Source organism: Triticum urartu, chromosome 4 (assembly GCF_003073215.2).
Source record: "Triticum urartu cultivar G1812 chromosome 4, Tu2.1, whole genome shotgun sequence".
Taxonomy (NCBI): Eukaryota; Viridiplantae; Streptophyta; class Magnoliopsida; order Poales; family Poaceae; genus Triticum; species Triticum urartu.
Genome location: NC_053025.1, coordinates 141,904,089 through 141,917,030, shown reverse-complemented (window position 1 = coordinate 141,917,030; position 12,942 = coordinate 141,904,089).

Genomic DNA, 12,942 nt, shown 5'->3' with positions numbered 1-12,942 from the left:
CTTTTTGGATCTAAATACAAAGTTCTCCCCCTCTCTTGTGGAGATCTATTCTATGTAATCTTCTTTTGCGGTGTGTTTGTTGAGACCGATGAATTGTGGGTTTATGATCAAGTTTATCTACGAACAATATTTGAATCTTCTCTGAATTCTTTTATGTATGATTGGGTATCTTTGCAAGTCTCTTCGAATTATCAGTTTGGTTTGGCATACTAGATTGATCTTTCTTGCAATGGGAGAAGTGCTTAACTTTGGTTTCAATCTTGCGGTGTCCTTTCCCAGTGACAGTAGGGGCAGCAAGGCACGTATTGTATTGTTGCCATCGAGGATAACAAGATGGGGTTTATATCATATTGCATGAGTTTATACCTCTACATCATGTCGTCTTGCTTAAAGCGTTACTCTGTTCTCTTGAACTTAATACTCTAGATGAATGCTGGATAGCGGTCGATGTGTGAAGTAATAGTAGTAGATGCAGGCAGGAGTCGGTCTACTTGTCTCGGATGTGATGCCTATATACATGATCATACCTAGATATTCTCATAACTATGCTCAATTCTGTCAATTTCTCAACAGTAATTTGTTCACCCACCGTAAATACTTATGCTCTTGAGAGAAGCCACTAGTGAAACCTATGGCCCCCGGGTCTATCTTCCATCATATTAATCTTCCAATACTTAGTTATTTCCTTTGCCATTTATTTTACTTGCATCTTTTATTTCTCTTTATCATAAAAATACCAAAAATATTATCCTATCATATCTATCAGATCTCACTCTTGTAAGTGATCGTGTAGGGATTGACAACCCCTTATCGCGTTGGTTGCGAGGATTTATTTGTTTGTGTAGCTGCAAGGGACTTGTGTGCGGCCTCCTACTGGATTGATACCTTGGTTCTCAAAAACTGAGGGAAATACTTACGCTACTTTGCTGCATCACCCTTTCCTCTTCAAGGGAAAACCAACGCAGTGCTCAAGCGGTAGCAGGAGGTGCCACAACCTCCGGAGGCCATAGGCTCCACCGACGCTCCCGTCCTCATTGAGCACCCGGTCTACTTCGTCAGCATGGTACTACGGGACGCAAGGGCACGATACCCCATGCCGCAGAAGCTTCTGCTTGCACTCCTGGTGGCCTCACGCAAGCTGTGTCATTATTTCCAAGGCCACCTAGTTAGGGTCGTCTCTGCCTACCCACTCGAGAGGGTGCTCCGGAGCCCCAACGCAGCAGGAAGAGTCGCCGAGTGGAACATCGAGTTGCAGGCGTTTCAGCTGGAGTTCAGCACAACCAGGGTCGTCAAGGGGGCTGCCCTCGCCGACTTCATGGTAGAATGGTCCGATGCTCCAGAACCTGAAGCAGGCGAGAACCAACCCCTCTCGCCAGGATGTGAAGCGCCAGATGGCTGGGTCATGTACTTCGACAGCGCTTTCGCACACCAAGGTGCGGGGGCTAGAGCCGTGCTCATCTCGCCCACCCAAGACAAACTCTACTACACCGTGCAACTCTGCTTCCAGCGGGGCGAGAAGGTCTCCAACAACATCGCAGAGTATGAAGGTTTGATCAACGGCCTCAAGGCTGCGGCGGCCTTGGGGTGAAGCGCCTCACCATCAAGGGCGACTCCTAGTTCCTCGTCAACTTCTCCAACAAGGTGTACGAACCAAAGGACAAGCACATGGAGGCATACCTCACGGAGGTACGCAAAATGGAGAAGCAATTCTTGGGCCTAGAACTGCAGCATGTGCCCCAAGGCACAAACAAGGAAGCGGGTGATATCGCCAATAGGGCGTCAAGGCGACAGCCCCAGGAGCCTGGCATCTTCGAGGAGCGGCTCTTTAAGCCTTCAGTGGCCCCTTCGGCTGCAGAGCCTACGGCGCCTCAGCAGGACCTCCCCCCATCACCAACCTCGGGAGCTCCCGCCTATGGCCAGACCTCTGGAGCACGCCTACTCCTTGCGCTTGAGACTCAGGAGGGGTGCTGGACTGAAGAATTCAAGGTGTACCTGCTGCGGTGGACACTGTCGGAGAAAGAGGAGGACGCAGAGCGCGTGGGCCGGCAGGCTACGGCATATTGCATCCAGGACGGTGAGTTGTACAGAAAACGACCAAACGATGTTTCTTTGTGATGCATCTCCAGGAAGCAGGGGAGTGAGCTGCTAGCTGACATACACAGCGGGGTTGTGGGCATCAAACATCATCGCGCACCCTAGTTGGCAAGGCGTTCCGTAGCGGGTTCTACTGGCCCACGGCACTCAACAACGCAACGGAGTTGGTAAGGTCCTGCGAGGCCTGCCAGTTCCATGCCAAGCAAATCCACCAGCCGGCCCAGGGCCTCCAGACTATCCCACTCACGTGGCCGTTCGCGGTCTGGGGACTGGATATCCTGGGTCCGTTCCCTCGAGCGCCCGGGGGCTACCGCTACCTCTATGTCGCCATCGACAAGTTCACCAAGTGGGCAGAGGTGGAAGCCTTCCGCACCATCCTAGCTGGGTCGACAGTTAAGTTCATCAAGGGCCTCCTGAGCCGGTTTGGGGTCCCTAAACGCATCATCACCGACAACGGCTCGCGGTTCACTAGCAATCTCTTCAAGACATATTGTGCTAACCTTGGAGCGCAGATCTGCTATGCTTCGGTGGCACACCCCAGGAGCAGTGGCCAAGCAGAGCGCACCAACGCAGAGGTCTTGAGAGGCCTCAAGACTAGGACCTTCAAGAAGAAGCTTGAGGCCTGCGGCAGGGGCTGGCACGATGAGCTCCAGTCCGTGCTGTGGTCCATCCGCACCACCGCAACCAAGCCAACAAGTGAGACCTCATTCTTCCTCGTCTACGGAGCAAAAGAGGTTCTCCCTCATGAGGTCAAGCATCGCTCCACGTGGGTTATGGCGTTCGACGAGGCATGTCAGGACGCCATGCGGGGGATGGACCTCGTGCTGGGGGAGGAGCACCGTCGTCAAGCCTCGCTCCGGACGGCAAGATACCAGCAGGCGCTGCGATGGTACCACTACCGCAGCGTCTACTCCAAGACGCTCGAGGTGGGCAATCTCATCCTGAGGCGGGTGCTCTCCAGGGAAGGGCTGCATAAGCTCTCACCCATGTGGGATGGCGTTTAGGATTTCCCGCGTCTCCAGGCCTGGCGCCACGCGCCTGGAGACGCAGGACGAGACCCCCATCCAGAACGCCTGGAGCATCCAGCACCTCCGAAGTTCTACCCATGAAGCAAGGCCCAGTGCCTGTGAAGGTCTCCACTCGTGACACTCTCACGTAATAATGAGTGGGGTTGTACACGCCCCGGAGTCTCCGGAGTGCCTCCCTCGGGCCTCGGGGGCTCCCTCCCACGTCCTAGTGGCAGCACTTAGCTCCGCGCTGGTGAGAATACTAGACTAGGTGCCGGACGCCGCTGTTCATTTGCTTTCTGTAGTTGGTTTGCCCCCCTTTTTATGGAATTTGGAGTTCTGGTGTTTCTCGATTGCTCGGTTGAACCCTTTCTTTTCTCTACTTCCTTGCTCGGTTCTTTGTTTTGCACCCGGGAGGGCGGCAGTTGCCCGACGCTCTCCCTCGCGTGCCTCGCGCGGGGGCTAGGCAGGTGTGTGTGTGTGTGCGCGCGCGCGCTGGGCTAACCTAAGCCACGGGAACGCCTTGCCAAAGCCCTGTCGCTCCAGAGCTTCGTCTCCCCTGACCCTCGTGAGGCACCCTCGATTGAGATCGCGGCTGGCGCACCCCCCTAAGTCCGTGCCTCACGGGTACCGCGACGTGGTGTGCTGGGCCATGATCATGAGGCCTCGCGCGGGGAAGGACAAGGCACCCAACGGACGTCCTAACAATTTCTGCAGCTCTGTGACGCCTCCCGAGGACAACGGCTCCCGAGCCAGCAACAAGGAGGGCTCACCATGTGCCAGGGGGCGCGCCCTCACGAGACAGGAAGCTACCCTGGGCGCATCCAGCTAAGTTACCCCTCTATGTCTACATGAAGCGCGAATGCCATAACACAACCCGGGAACAATAAACATAGCACAAAGTAGCATAAGCACTACAGTTCATTACATGCCCTCGCAGGGCCCCATACTTGCTTCTTGTAAATGCAAGAGGAAATGAAAGGACGTGCAAAAGCGGCCCCTACGACGCGGACGCTCACGAGGATCGGCCCCCTGGACTCAGCCGGAGCCCTCCTCGCGCTTCACTGAGGCGCGGCGATGGGACGACCCGCCACCGTCCTTGAAGCAAGCCCGACAATATGGCGGCTGGTCGTAGCCGCCACTGCTGGAGCTTTCGTCGGAGGAGGAGCCGTCGTTGCCGAATGAGCCGCGGTCGTCGCCGGGGGCAGGGCCGCCCTCGTCCTCGTCATGGCCGTCGCCAAGGCCGAGCACTCCGTCACCCTCGTTGTCTTCAGGGCAGCACCCAGCGCGGCGACCATCTTCCCCGAACACCCTCACGAAGAGGGTCGTGGCTCCGTCGTACTTGAAGTGGAGGGTGCACCGCCTGCCCAGGCCACGCGCGGGGGTGAACGTCTGCCAGCTGCGGGCTAGGGCTACGTTGCCCATGATGGAGACCTCCACCGTGACCCATGAAGCCTTGCTGCTGCTGTCGTCAGCCTGCAGCCAGAGGCCGTTAGGACCCGTGGCCGGCAGCTCGCCGGCAAAGGAGCGCGGAAGATGAAGCCAGGTGCCAGTTGGGTTCTCCGACCACACGACAAACTCCAGCAGCACATCCGCCGAGTGGAAGCGCGGCCGGGGAGGTCGGGCGACCATGGCGTGCTCGCTTCCCTTCATGGACGGGACTGCCGCATCTCGGGCGGCTCCCGCCGCGTGAGGAGACGCCGCCATGGCCGCCAGGAACGGCGCCGGACCCCGAGGAAGTTCGTCCGAGCCCACGAGGGATCACAGCGGGGGTTGCCGCGTGCTTGCGGGGGCGACCACGACCCCGATTGGGTGGTGGTCAGTCAGGCCCCTCCTGGCGCGCCTTCCCTTTCTCCATGGCCGTGAATCTCTTCGTCGTCGCCATGGGTGTCGCAGTAGGACGGCGAAGCAAAGAGGAGGAAGAAGAAGCAAACAGAGTGGAGGAGAGGATGGGCAACGGGGGCTCCGCCCCTCTCCTCATTTATAGCCAGAGGGAGGCCAACCGCCGGCCTCCATGATCTAAGGTAATGATGACTTTCTTCTACATGAGCAGGAACTCGTCAAGTCGAACGGTTGCCGAGGCACCATGGGGAAGCGGAGACGCCCACGTCCTGTCAACCGCCACGCGTCAATCAAGGCCGCAAGCGGTTGGGGCCCGTGGCGCTCCGCACTTGCCCTTTGGCTTCGCCTCGAAGCCAAGTCTGAGCATGCCTTGGGCCCAGGGGCTACTGTCGGCGTCCTGGGAACGGGGGTACCCAGACTTGCCTGCATGCGGCCCAGGGCATGGCTCCACCAACGGCCTGGTGCGGCCCATCTTCATCATCAACCACTCAAGACCCTCGTGAGGGGCCGAGCCTCGCGAGGCGGACGACGCCAAGACCTCCTCTGGGGCGGCCTCGCTAGGCTGGCTCCCGAGGAGCGGAGATATCTATGCAAGGGGCACCTCACGAGGTCCGCGTGACGTGAGCCATGATGACCAAGGCCAGGCAGGCGCCAATGGGTGCAGGGTGCCAGTTTCCTCTCTGGTGCTAAAGGGGCAGGTGATACGTCCAATTTGCATCATGCTTATATATCGATATTTAATGCATTATGGGTTGTTATTATACCTTATGTCACAATACTTATGCCTATTCTCTCTTATTTTATAAGGTTTACACGAAGAGGGAGAATGCCGTCAGCTGGAATTCTGGGCTGGAAAAGGAGCAAATATTAGAGACCTATTCTGCACAACTTCAAAAGTCTTGAAACTTCACGGGAGCATGTTTTGGAATATATAATAGATACGGGCAAAAGAATTAACCAGAGGGGGCCCACACCTTGGCCACGAGGGTGGGGGGCGCGCCCTACCCCCCTGGGCGCTCCCCCTGTCTCGTGGGCCCCCTGGCAGGCCTTCGGTGCCCATCTTTGGCTATATGAAGTCTTTCGCCCTGGAAAAAAATCATAAGCAAGCTCACGGGATGAAACTCTGCCGCCACGAGGCGGAACCTTGGCGGAACCAATCTAGGGCTCCGGCGGAGCTGTTCTGCCGGGGAAACATCCCTCCGGGAGGGGGAAATCATCACCATCGTCATCACCATCGATCCTCTCATCGGGAGGGGGTCAATCTCCATCAACATATTCACCAGCACCATCTCCTCTCAAACCCTAGTTCATCTCTTGTATCCAATATTTGTCTCAAAACCTCAGATTGGTACCTGTGGGTTGCTGGTAGTGTTGATTACTCCTTGTAGTTGATGCTAGTTGGTTTACTTGGTGGAAGATCATATGTTCAGATCCTTTACGCATATTAATACCCCTCTGATTATGAACATGAATATGATTTGTGAGTAGTTACGCTTGTTCCTGAGGACATGGGAGAAGTCTTGCTATAAGTAGTCATGTGAATTTGGTATTAGTTCGATATTTTGATGAGATGTATGTTGTCTTTCCTCTAGTGGTGTCATGTGAACATCGACTACATGACACTTCACCATTGTTTGGGCCTAGAGGAAGGCATTGGGAAGTAATAAGTAGATGATGGGTTGATAGAGTGACAGAAGCTTAAACCCTAGTTTATGTGTTGCTTCGTAAGGGGTTGATTTGGATCCATATGTTTCATGATATGGTTAGGTTTACCTTAATACTTCTTTTGTAGTTGCGGATGCTTGCAAGAGGGGTTAATCATAAGTGGGATGCTTGTCCAAGGAAGGGCAGTACCCAAGCACCGGTCTACCCACATATCAAATTATCAAAGTACCGAACGCGAATCATATGAGCGTGATGAAAACTAGTTTGACGATAATTCCCATGTGTCCTCGGGAGTGTTTTCCTTTATATAAGAGTTTGTCCAGGCTTGTCCTTTGCTACAAAAAGGATTGGGCCATCCTGCTGCACCTTATTTACTTTTATTACTTGTTACTCGTTACAAAACTATCTGTTACCGATAATTTTAGTGCTTGCAGAGAATACCTTACTGAAAATTGCTTATCATTTCCTTCTACTCCTCGTTGGGTTCTACAATCTTACTTATCGAAAGGACTACGATAGATCCCCTATACTTGTGGGTCATCAAGACTCTTTTCTGGCACCGTTGCCGGGGAGTGAAGCGCCTTTGGTAGGCGGAATTTGGTAAGGAAAAATTTATATAGTGTGCTGAAATTTACTGTCACTTGTTACTATGGAACATAATCCTTTGAGGGGCTTGTTCGGGCTATCTTCACCCCGACCAGTAGAGCAAAGAGTTGCTCCTCAACCTACTGAACCTACTGAAAATGTTTACTTTGAAATTCCTTCGGGTATGATAGAGAAACTGCTAGCTAATCCTTTTACAGGAGACGGAACATTGCATCCCGATTTGCACTTAATCTATGTGGATGAAGTTTATGGATTATTTAAGCTTGCAGGTATGCCCGAGGATGTTATCAAGAATAAGGTCTCCCCTTTATCTTTGAAGGGAAAGGCATTGACATGGTTTAGGCTATGTGATGATATGGGATCATGGAACTACAACCGATTGAAACTGGAATTTCATCAGAAGTTTTATCCTATGCATCTTGTTCATCGTGATCGTAATTATATATATATTTTTGGCCTCACGAAGGAGAAAGCATCGCTTAAGCTTGGGGGAGGCTTAAGTCAATGTTATATTCATGCCCCAATCATGAGCTCTCAAAACAAATTATTATTCAAAAAAATTATGCTCGACTTTCTCTCAATAATCGCTCCATGCTCGATACTTCTTGTACTGGTTCTTTTATGATGAAGACTATTGAATTCAAATGTGATTTGTTGGAAAGAATTAAATGCAACTCTGAAGATTGGGAACTCTATGAAGGTAAGGAGTCAGGTATAACACCTAAGTTTGATTGTGTTAAATCTTTTATGGATACCAATGCTTTTCATGAATTTAGCACTAAATATGGACTTGACTCTAAGATAGTAGCTTCTTTCTGCGAATCCTTTGCTACTCATGTTGATCTCCCTAAGGAGAAGTGGATTAAATAGCATCCTCCCATTGAAGTAAAAGTAATTGCACCTATTAAAGTTGAAGAAAATACTATCACTTATAATGTTGATCAGGTTGTTCCTACTACTTATATTGAGAAACCACCTTTCCCTGTTAGAATAAAGGATCATGCTAAAGCTTCAACTGTGGTTTGTAATAGTAATACTAGAACGCCACACCCCCCGAGCAAATTAAAGTTGAACCTAGTATTGCTATGGTTAAAGATCTCTTGGCCGATAATATTGATGGGCATGTTATTTACTTCTGTGATGAAGTTGCTAGAATTGCTAGACTCGATACTAAAAATAAACATAGACATGTTGTAGGCATGCCTGTTATTTCTGTTAAAATAGGAGATCATTGCTATCATGGCTTATGTGATATGGGTGCTAGTGCAATACCTCATTCCTTATACAAAGAAATTATGCATGATATTGCACATGCTAAGATAGAAGAGATAGATGTTACAATTAAGCTTGCCAATAGAGATATTATTTCACCAGTTGGGATTGTTAGAGATGTTGAAGTCTTGTGTGAGAAAGTTAAATATTCTGTTGATTTTCTTGTTCTTGGCTCCTCACAAGATGACTTTTGTCCCATTATATTTGGTAGACCCTTCTTGAATACTGTTAATGCTAAGATAGACTGCAAAAAGGATATTGTTTCTGTTGGATTAGGGAATATGTCACATGAATTTAACTTTGCTAAATTTCGTAGACAACCTCATGATAAAGAATTGCCTAGTAAAGATGAAATTATTGGTCTTGCTTCTATTGTCGTGCCTCCTAATGATCCTTTAGAACAATATTTGCTAGACCATGAAAATGATATGTTTATGGATGAAAGAAGGGAAATAGATGAAGTATTCTTTAAACAGGGACCTATTTTGAAACACAACTTGCCTGTTGAAATCCTAGGGGATCCTCCTCCACCCAAGGGTGATCCCGTGTTTGAGCTTAAACCATTACCTGATACTCTTAAATATGCTTATCTTGATGAGAAAAAGATATATCCTGTTATTATTAGTGCAAACCTTTCAGAGCATGAAGAAAAGAAATTATTGAAAACTCTGAAGAAGCATAGTGTTGCTATTGGATATACTCTTGATGATCTTAAGGGCATTAGTCCCACTCTATGCCAGCACAAAATAAAATTGGAGAAAGACATTAAACCGGTTGTTGATCACCAACGACGGTTAAATCCTAAGATGAAAGAAGTGGTAAAAAAGAAATACTAAAGATTTTGGAGGCATGTATAATTCATCCCATTGCTGATAGTCAGTGGGTAAGTCTTGTCTATTGTGTCCCTAAGAAGGGAGGTATTACTATTGTTCCTAATGATAAAGATGAATTGATCCCACAAAAAATTGTTACAGGTTATAGAATGGTAATTGATTTCCGCAAATGAAATAAAGCTACTAAAAAGGATCATTACCCTTTACCTTTATTGATCAAATGCTAGACAGATTATCCAAACATACACATTTTTGCTTTCTAGATGGTTATTCTGGTTTCTCTCAAATACATGTGTCAAAAGAGGACCAAGAAAAGACCACTTTTACTTGCCCTTTCGGTACCTTTGCTTATAGGCGTATGCCTTTTGGTTTATGTAATGCACCTGCTACCTTTCAAAGATGTATGATGGCTATATTCTCTGACTTCTGTGAAAAGATTGTTGAGGTTTTCATGGATGATTTCTCAGTGTATGGAACTTCTTTTGATGATTGCTTAAGCAACCTTGAGCGAGTTTTGTAGAGATGTGAAGAAACTAATCTTGTCTTGAATTGGGAGAAGTGCCACTTTATGGTTAATGAAGGTATTGTCTTGGGGCATAAAATTTCTGGAAGAGGTATTGAAGTTGATAAAGCTAAGGTTGATGCTATTGAAAAGATGCCGTATCCTAAGGACATTAAAGGTATAAGAAGTTTCCTTACTCATGCCGGTTTTTATAGGAGGTTCATTAAAGACTTCTCAAAAATTTCCAGGCCTCTGACTAATCTCTTACAAAAAGTTGTTCCTTTTGTCTTTGATGATGATTGTGTAGAAGCATTTGAAATACTTAAGAAAGCTTTGATTTCTGCACCTATTGTTCAACCTCCTGATTGAAATTTACCCTTTGAAATTATGTGCGATGCCAGTGATTATGCTGTAGGTGATGTTTTAGGACAAAGAGTTGATAAGAAATAAAATGTTATCCAATATGCTAGTAAAACTCTAGACAGTGCCCAGAGAAATTATGCTACTACTGAAAAAGAATTTTTAGTTGTTGTATTTGCTTGTGATAAGTTTAGACCTTATATTATTGATTCTAAAGTAACTGTTCACACTGATCATGCTGCTATTAAATATCTTATGGAAAATAAAGATGCTAAACCTAGACTTATTAGATGGGTTCTCCAACTACAAGAATTTGATTTGCATATTATTGATAGAAAGGGAGCTGAGAACCCCGTTGCAAACAACTTGTCTAGGTTAGAGAATGTTCTTGATGGCCCACTACCTATTGATGATAGCTTTCCTGATGAACAATTAGTTGTCATAAATGCTTCTCATACTGCTCCATGGTATGCTGATTATGCTAATTATATTGTTGCTAAATTTATACCACCTAGTTTCACATACCAGCAAAAGAAAAGGTTTTTCTATGATTTAAGACATTACTTTTGGGATGACCCACACCTTTATAAAGAAGGAGTAGGTGGTGTTATTAGACGTTGTGTACCTGAGCATGAACAGGAACAGATCCTACGTAAGTGTCACTCCGAGGCTTATGGAGGACACCATGCTGGAGACAGAACTGCGCATAAGGTATTGCAATCCGGTTTTTATTGGCCTACTCTTTTTAAAGATGCCCGTAAGTTTGTCTTGTCTTGTGATGAATGTCAAAGAATTGGTAATATTAGTAGACGTCGAGAAATGCCTATGAATTATTCACTTGTTATCGAACCATTTGATGTTTGGGGCTTTGATTATATGGGACCGTTTCCTTCCTCTAATGGGTATACACATATTTTAGTTGTTGTCGATTACATTACTAAGTGGGTAGAAGCTATTCCAACTAGTAGTGCTGATCATAACACCTCTATTAAGATGCTTAAAGAAGTTATTTTTCCGAGGTTTGGAGTCCTGGATACTTAATGACTGATGGTGGTTCATATTTTATTCATGGTGCTTTTCGTAAAATGCTTGCTAAGTATGATGTTAATCATAGAATTGCATCTCCATACCACCCACAGTCTAGTGGTCAAGTAGAACTGAGTAATAGAGAGCTCAAATTAATTTTGCAAAAGACCGTTAATAGATCTAGAAAGAATTGGTCCAAGAAATTTGATGATGCATTATGGGCTTATAGAACTGCATATAAAAATCCTATGGGTATATCTCCGTATAAAATGGTTTATGGAAAAGCATGTCACCTACCTCTCGAACTAGAACATAAAGCATATTGGGCTATTAAAAAGCTCAACTATGACTTCAAACTTGCCGGTGAGAAGAGACCTTTTGACATTAGCTCACTTGATGAGTGGAGAACCCAGGCCTATGAGAATGAAAAACTGTTTAAATAAAAAGTTAAAAGATGGCATGACAATAGGATACAAAAACGTGAGTTTAATGTAGGTGATTATGTATTGTTATACAACTCCCGTTTAAGATTTTTTGCAGGAAAACTCCTCTCTAAATGGGAAGGGCCTTACGTTATCGAGGAGGTCTATCATTCCGATGCCATGAAAATCAACAACTTCGAAGGCACAAATCAAAAGGTGGTGAACGGTCAAAGAATCAAACATTATATCTCAGGTAATCCAATAAATGTTGAAACTAATGTTATTGAAACCGTAACCCCAGACGAATATATAAGGGACACTTTCCAGAACGTTTCAGACTCTGAAAAATAATAGGTATGTGGTACGGTAAGTAAACTGACTCCAAAATAGTTCTGATAGCATTTTTTCTCTGTTTTGGAATATTTAAGAAAATAGGAAAATAAGAAGTAGTCCGAGAAGGACACGAGGCATCCACAAGGGTGGAGGGTGCGCCCTACCCCCCTGGCGCGCCCCCTGCCTCGTGGGCACCTTGTGTTCTCTCCAGACTCCGTTTTGTTGCACGATACTTCTTTTGGTCGGTAAAAATTCACTATATATTCTCCTGAAGGTTTTGACCACCGTACCACGCAAATATCCTCTGTTTTTGTTTCGAGTTGTTTCTGCAACAAATCTAGAGCAAGATGTCTTCTCAAGAGTCAGTCGGGGAAAGTCGGGTGTCTCATCCGATACCGGGGCCAAGAGCTAACAGCGATGCTGACCACTTTGGGCCATCACCTGAGGACGAGATGGAGGCCGACTTGAAAAGGATAGATGCCATGGAGGAGGATCAAGAATTTATTTCTTGTTTCCGAGCCGGATTCACGATGGGGGAACTACAGAGCTCAGCTATTCCAAACTCGGTCATCCCGTCCAATGTTAGATTTCTCTCTTATGAAAATATCAAAAAGAGTGTTACTTGTTCTCCTGCAGCTATGCAACATCCTTGTGTGAAAGGAGCTTCAGCCGTCACGGGCAAGCTCCGTCAGGAAATAATGGACCTCAAGCAGCAAGTCAATAAGCTCGAGGAAGAGAATCGTATCATGAGGGGCATCATCGCCAAGAATATCACATCACCACCCTCGAAGAAAGAGACATAAACACATGGGTATGGGCACTCCCCTTGGCAGCTGCCAAGCTTGGGGGAGGTGCCCTGGTATCGTATCACCATCACACTTTTATGTTTACCGTTTTTCTTAGTTCGATCCTTTTGGTAATATCTTGATCTAGTAGAATAAAGTTTTAGTATGATTTAGTTTTGAGTTTTGCTTTATGAT